Source organism: Lissotriton helveticus, chromosome 11 (genome assembly GCF_964261635.1).
Source record: "Lissotriton helveticus chromosome 11, aLisHel1.1, whole genome shotgun sequence".
Taxonomy (NCBI): domain Eukaryota; kingdom Metazoa; phylum Chordata; class Amphibia; order Caudata; family Salamandridae; genus Lissotriton; species Lissotriton helveticus.
This window is the reverse complement of record NC_136072.1, coordinates 419,205,731-419,213,910: the sequence shown is the minus strand read 5'-3', so window position 1 is coordinate 419,213,910 and position 8,180 is coordinate 419,205,731.

Genomic DNA, 8,180 nt, shown 5'->3' with positions numbered 1-8,180 from the left:
GCTCACAGAACTGGTTTGAGCTGGACTATGCACAGGGACACCAAATGTGCCCCCAGTGCAGACTTTATGGCATTCTCAGAGTGCACCCACCCAGCCCCAATACACTAAACCCTGTCTGGTAGGTGGTAACATCTCCTTGTGACAGGATGTCTATTATAATGCCTTCCTCTGCCCATGCTTGGCTCAGCAGCACGAGAATTGAATCGTGTCTGTAGCTGGCAGCGTCCATTTTGTGCTGCCCGGGTAGAGAAAGCTGGTACCGGGTAGACCGGTGACCCACACTACTGGTTCTAAAAGGGTGGAATCATACCTTCCATACCAGTTACTGGTGTGGAGGTATGATACCAAGGTGTTTGACATCAAACACAACATGTTTCTAAGCAGCGGCTTTAAAGTTAGCATTTACCCCAAGGTTATATTGCACACAGACCTATATGTCTGGCTGCATCACAGACAACACCGGAGAATGGTCTCAGAAGGCTTTAGAGGGGCCCTACTCATGCAGGGGCACCCTGTCACATAAAACCCAGCACCCTGCCTTCAGGATTGATAATGCCTGCCATAGAGGTGACTGATAAATTTGTATGTGTAGTGATTTGGATAGGTATAGCAAACTTATATCTAAGTAAGTGGTGCAAGTACCAACTTACACAGGCTGCTGTAGCAGACCTGTTGTATCATTTTGTATGGCCTCTCATGGGTGGCATAATACATGCTGCAGCCCATGGGAGGCCTCTGGGGTACCTATGCCCTGGGTACATGGTGTACCATATACTAGGGACTTATAAGGGTACCCCAGTATCCAATCTTGAGTATACCTAAAGTACACACAAAGTAATGTAAGGGAGAAACGAGATAGACTGGGGTTCTGGATACCAGGATCCCAGTCAGACTAGTCCAAAAACAGTGAGACATCAGCAAAAAAGTGGTGGTAACCATAAGAAGCAGATCCTACTTTCTACACCACCCAAGTAGTTTCTGCCGCCAATTGCCTGAAACATTTAAGGTATTGCAAGATGTCCTGAATTCCTTGTTGGATGTCACACAAAGCTTCTTCCGCTGATCTCTCCAGACCAGGTATTTCAAACATCTGTTTAAATGACTTAAGAAAAGACGCATAATTAGACAGTCTTGGCTCTTCTGTGGCTACCAAGGGTGTTGCCCATGCTAGGGCAGGGCCATACAAGGCACTAATCAGGTACCCAACTTTAGTTCTATCCAAGGAAAACTGGCCTGGATAAAATGCAAAAAACGCTGTCAAGGAATCCAAGAATTCCTTCAGCTTGTTGGGATCTGTAGAATAACGAGGAGTAGAGGCTCAGACCATGGGTTCATTGGATGTCTTGGTTGTCAGCACGGGACGTGAGGCTAAGTTTTCTTCTTGTAGCTGTTGTAGTTCTTGAGCTTGTTGTTGAACCATCTGCACTAATGCCTGTGCTGTTTCTACCGACCCTTCGGTAAAAGAGGACTGTGAAGTATCCATGAGGGTTTTTGGGTGTTGCAATCACTCGGTTTTAGGGTCTTTCTTACCAGCCTAGAGGCGTCTGGATGGTTCCCGGCTACAATGCTTGTAATTCCTGGTTTGGCCGATATAGGGGAGACCCCTTCCGGTAGCCAGGGTGCTTCAGACAATGAAAGTCTAAGCAGCCAGTGCCCTCCAGAAGGAGTCCCAGGAGGAAAACGCCGTAGGGAAAAAAACTCTGATGTTGATGATGAGACTCCAGGAATGAAGGAGATGACAAGGAGTCAGAATACACTGGAAGGCCAGGGGCCCTCAAGGAACCAGGAGAAGACTGGAAGACAAGCTGGAGCAAAAGGTGCAAGGGGAAAAGAAGCGCCAATGGAAGGAAGAATCACCAAAAGAGGAGCCATGGAACCAACAGGAGCGAGGACACACCAGCAGGAACAAGGAGTGTTGCAGCACAAGGAAGAAAAGGTCCTGATCCCTTATAGACAGAAAACAGGAGTGGCATACAGGAAGTGACAAAACCGGAAGTAGAGGTGTCGGCATCTTGGATAGGGAAAAGAGTGCAGTGCATTACAAAAGATCACCATGTTAGGAAGGTAAGTAACCCTCCCCTATTGCTTTCTGGGAGCAAGGGGAAGAGGAGAGCAACAATATGGCCCCCAAGGAAGGGGGATCACCAGACGCCCACACCAGGTGAGCGTAATGTCCCAAAGTGTCTCGGGAAGTGGATGGGCTGCCGTGCAAGTATGCAGTGTGCCTGAAAACCAACAGGCATCGCCGGTGCTTTCCGCTATGCCATTGAACTGGCTACAGTGGGCCGCGATGCTGTACCGCGATGCCCCCAAAGAGGAGGGAGGGGTGCCGCAGGTTGCACCATGGCCGGCTTAGAGGAAACAGGTAGCACTGCAGGTCGCGAGTCGGCCAGTGGCGTAACACACATAACCTTTGTTCTTTTCAGTTCATTTCTATGGCTTTTTTAATGTGTATATATATATATATATATATATATATATATATATATATATATATATATATATATATATATCCACAAACACCTCCTTTGCACGAAAGAAGTGGAAGCCACAGCGGGGGAACATCAAGGAAGTGCTTTAATCCAGTGAGATACACATAACAGGCAAATGCATTTCGGCATAGGAGCCTTCTTCAGTGCCCGGTAAGTATGGCAGGAGGCGTGCCCAATTACCCAAGGATATAAGTCCCACTCTGTCTTGATTGGTTAAGGCCCAATAGCTCCCCCTCCAAGTGGAAACATCACCTTAATTGCTGACCATTATGTAGTAATGGACCGCAAGTCCCAGAATGCACTGTTCCAGTGCTGGGCGATGCTGGGGTAGGTTAGAACCAAGTTGCCAGATGGATTACGCAGGCGAGTCAGGGAAAGTGGACACGGCCAATGTCCTGATGTGTCCAATGAAGTGGAGCACCCCCTCGGGTCCCCACACCGCACCAACCTTCTGTCCGAGACTCTGTTTGGCGAGGGCACCGATGACAGTGCGTCTAGCCCGGCGTGAGGCACAATGGCCGCAACATCGCTTCTCTTCTTGCCGGGTGATGAAGGTGGGCTCTGGGTGATTCGATAACACGGCAAGCAACAAGGAACAGCAACAAGGAATATTTATATATATATATATATAATATATATATTTATATGGATAGATAGATAGATAGATAGATAGATAGATAGATAGATAGATAGATAGATAGATAGATAGATAGATAGATAGATAGATAGATAGATAGATAGATAGATAGATAGATAGATAGATAGATAGATAGATAGATAGATAGATAGATAGATAGATAGATAGATAGATAGAGAGATTCACTGAGGGCGATGGACAGAAAAATAGAGTGAGGGTGATAGACAGAATGATAGAGTGAGGGCGATGGTCAGAAAGATAGAGTGAGGGCGATGGACAGAAAAATAGAGTGAGGGCGATGGACAGAAAGATAGAGTGAGTGCGATGGACAGAAAGATAGAGTGAGGGCGATGGACAGATAGATAGAGTGAGGGCGATGGACAGAAAGATAGAGTGAGGGCGATAGATAGATAGATAGATAGATAGATAGATAGATAGATAGATAGATAGATAGATAGATAGATAGATAGATAGATAGATAGATAGATAGATACATAGATAGATAGATAGATAGATAGATAGATAGATAGATAGATAGATAGATAGATAGATAGATAGATATGTTTACTTTAAAAAAAACAACGTTCACAGGTACGTTACAGTTAGGGTAAGATTTTACTCATACAAAACCAGGGAGCCGCTATAGTTACCAGACTTAACTATAACTCACGCCCTTGCAATGCACTGCTTATGACCTTACATATCACATCACTCATCATGACATGGTACTGATGACATCTCAAATGACATCACTGATGATACATTGGAGTACTTGTTTGCTATGGGATGGCGGGAGCGGTCAATCCACAAAGTGTTGGCAGCCATCTTGGGCTTCAGCTTGAGGCGAGTCCGAGAAAAAATATTTTTAAAAAAGAAAATGGCGTAGTATAGAAACACCCTGACACTGCAAGGCCAAAGAAGCGTTTTTTCTTTTTTCATTTTCAGATCCCGCTGAAAATGTAAACAAAACAAAAACAAAGCACAGTCTCCTATGTTTCGTTAATTATCAACCTGCGGGGATTCTTAATAAATGAATGTGGGGCAGGCCCGCATGACCCCCCTGCTGCCTGGGGAACCACCAACACGCCGGGGCTTATTTACTTTTTAAATCTTGAACACCTCCAGCGCCAGGACAGCCATCTGCCTGGGGCTTTAGCTGATAAATGTGTAGGTGCCGCAAGAACCCCCACGAAGCCCCAGGAACGATCACCTTCCTAGGAAAAAATTCAATAAAGAATGGGGTCCCACGGGCCCACCTCCTGGAGCAAATAATGTCCCTGGACACCACCACCCACCAGGGCCTGCTCCTGCTATGTCCCAGGGTACCCTCTCCTGGGACATAGCTGTTTGCTCTGACTTGGCAGGAGCTTTACCACTTCCACCAATTCAGAGCAAACTCTCGGCTGCCATCAAGCAGGGCCGGCTCTAGGCTCACGGAGGCCCTGAGCAGGGAGTGTAGGTAGGGGGCCCGAGGCCGCCAAATCCCTGCTAGGGGCCGCCACGCAAATATGTATCTAAGGATATATATTGGCGTGGCGGCCCCTGGGATTTGGCGGCGCTGTGCAGGTGCACAGCTTGCACATGCCTTAGGCCGGCCCTGCATCAAGAGGGAACTTTTCTCCTTCTTGTTGAGCACTGAGGTGTCCTCTGTTTCCCTGCCCACAGAAATGTGGGCAGGGAAACAGAGGACAATTGCTTTGACAAGCCCTCCTGTTACCTCCAGCAAATCCCACACGGCGGAATTGCTTAGAGGTCTTCGGAGGCCATGCCCCCTTTCTCCTCTACTCTGTAAACGTGTCTCCTGGTAAACTGCTGGTTGGGGATGAAGTCCTTCTGGATGCTGAGGGTTCTTGGCGGCCCAGAAGCCCCCCTGTTACCTCCAGTAAGTCAGGCACAGAAGGAAATAGAACTTTTAAAAAAACTTCGAAATTAACTGAAAAAAACAAAGGTTACAGCGACGTAACTTGAAATGTCATCAGTGAGGTCACTGACAATGTCATGAGTGATGTAATATGTGAGGTCATACTAGTGCATTGCAGAAGTGTACGTTGTAGTAAGATCAGGTAACTATAACTGCTGAATTTCACTGGTTTTGTATCAGTGAAATCTGAGCCTAACTACAACATCCCTGTAACCGTTGTGTTTTTTTCAGTGACTTTCTAACTTTTTTTAAATTCTATTTCCTAACTATAATGACTCTGTAACCTTTGGTTTTTCAAGTGAATCTGGCGGTCGCCTTTAGGTAGTTATTGTTAGGACCACGTTTCCATAGGAAAATCGTTTTCTGACTTGGCTATATCTTTGGCGCTGATTAACTAATCTTTATGAAATCATCCAACAAAAGTTGCCCTCTGGAAAGTTTCAGGGTGATTCGTGTAGTGGGGGTCAGAGAAAAAGGAGGGTCCCAAAACGCATTTTCCCAGTGTTAAGTCCCATAGGGCTTTTGAACTCGACTACAACCCGAACTACTGGAAGGAATTACACCAAATTTGGCATAAAGCCAACTCTTGGTTCTGGAAGTACGCTTTTTGTAATTTGGTGTAAATCTGTTCAGTAGTTTTAGAGATAATAACCATAATCCAACTTTTTATATCTAGGGGCTCGGACTCTACGGATCCACCCACAGTCGATCTGCCGCTCCAAGTGCCACAGCAGGGCTTTGATTGGCTAGCCGCAAACTGAGAGGAAAGTTGAGGCCACCATTTTATATCTTGGGGAAACAGTCCTCAGGTTGAAATGCTGCTTGAAAACTAAATGAAGGGGTCAGGTGAGAGCTTTCCTGACCCCTAGTGTGTCTAAAAAAAAAGAGGGTAATGCATGTGTACTGAAACACTTATTTACCCATTTATTCTTCCATCGTCCTTTAGATATACATATATAAAAATATTTATTTTTCAGAAAGACACACATTCACTGGATGATGTCATCAGTGATGTCATCAGTGATGTCATTTGAGATGTCATGAATGATGTCATGAGTGATGTCACTGACCATGTCATGAGTGATGTAATATGTGACATCATCAGCAATGCATTGCGGACGCGCGAGTTATAGTTAGCTAAACTAACTGTAACGGGGGAATTTCAATGGTTTTGTATGAGTGAAATGTCCAGTTAACTATAACATGTGTGAAACCTTAGGTTTTTTCAATGAATTTCGAAGGTTTTTTTAAATGCTAATTCCTAACTATAACGTGACTGAAACCTATGGTTTTTTCAGTGAATTTCTAAGGTTTTTTAAATGCTAATTCCTAACTATAACGTGGCTGAAACCTGTGTTTTTTTCAGTGAATTTCAAAGGTTTTGTAAATGATAATTATTAAATGTATTGATTGTTATCTTTTTTCATACTAATTTACTACATTGTTTTAAAGTATTTAATTTTAGATATTTTATTTTTTAAATTACATTATATATTTTTAATATACATTTAAAAAAATGTTTTAAAAAATATTTAAACTGTAATTTTTTTTTATTTTATATTTTTTTAATTTATATACATTTTATATAGCAGGCAATGATATCCTATGGAAGGAAATTCAAGTTACTGGTAAGTACGGTTAGAATTACTTTTCAGGATCAGTAGTGGGCTGAAAGATGCAGCACTGAGGTCTCTCCTGATAACAGGTGAGTAAATCGTAATTCGTAGTTCAGCTGATTTTAGAGGAATTTTTTAAAGTTCTAAAACTCCACACTGAGAAGAATTTCCAAGTGAAACCAGTCAATGTTAGCCTATGGAAGGAAATTCAAGTTACTGTAAGTATGGTTAGAATTACTTTCGTAGTTCTGCTGATTTTAGAGGAATATTTGTACATTTCAAAAACAGACATTTAGAAACTTTTCTGGTGAAAACCACACAATAAATTCCTATGGAAGGAAATAAAAAGGTTACTGGTAAGTATGCTTAGGTTTACTTTTCAGGGTCCGTACTGCGCTCAAAGTTGCAGCACTGGCGTCTCTCGTGATAACAGGTGAGTAAATCGGAATTCGTAGTTCAGCTGATTTTAGAGGAATATTTTGCTCAATAGAGAAGGAAGGGGGTGGGGCCTGAGGTGACATGTGTGCAAACACACCCTGTGGCGCGTTTTAGGTTGGGGAATTAATTCCTCTTCAATCCTGAGGTCCCCTGTGAGCCAATTATCCCACCAGGTACCTCAAGTATGCGCCAGGGAGCTGTGTTGCAGAGAGGTGTTTAGAGGGCACGCCCCCTTTTTACAACACTCTGCAACGCATCTCTGTGGCGCTTGCTAGAGGTACCTGTTGGACTAGTTGGCCCCTAGGGGACCTCTGGATTGAAGAGAAATTAATTCCCCAACTTAAAATGCACCACAGGGCATGTTTGCACTCATATCACCTCAAGCCCCAGCCCCTACCTTCACCACTGTGTAAATGCGCCCGTAGCGTGTTCTAAGTTGGGGGATTAAGTCCCCTTGCATACTGGGGGTCCCTGGGGGCCAACTAGCCCACCAGTAACCTCCAGTATGGGCCAGGGGGCTGCGTTGCCGAGAGGTGTAAAAAGGGGCATGGCCTCATTACACCTCTCTGCAACGCAGTTCCCTGGCACGTTTACAGAGGGGGAACTAATTACCCTTGCTTATTGGGAGTCCCTGGGGGCCAACTAGCCCACCAGGAACTTCCAGTATGCACCAGGGGCCTGCGTTGCAGAGAGGTGTAATGAGGCCATACCCCTTTTTACACCTCTCTTCAACGCAGCTCCCTGGCGCATTTGCAGAGGAGGAACTAATTCCCCTTGCATACTGGGGGTCCCTGGGGGCCAACTAGCCCACCAGGAACCTCGAGTATGCGCCAGGGGGCTGCGTTGCAGTGAGGTGTTATGAGGCCACACCCCTTATTACACCTCTCTACATTGCAGCCCCCTAGCCCATAGTGGAGGCCCCTGATGGGCTAGTTGGCCCCCAGGGACCCCCAGTATGCAAGGGGAATTAGTTCCCCCTTGTCAGATTCTCACCTGAGTTTCTGCGGAAACACCAAGGAACTGAGGAAAGGTCCGCTACTTCACCCAATAACCTGTTGTGCCTGGCTACAACCTGG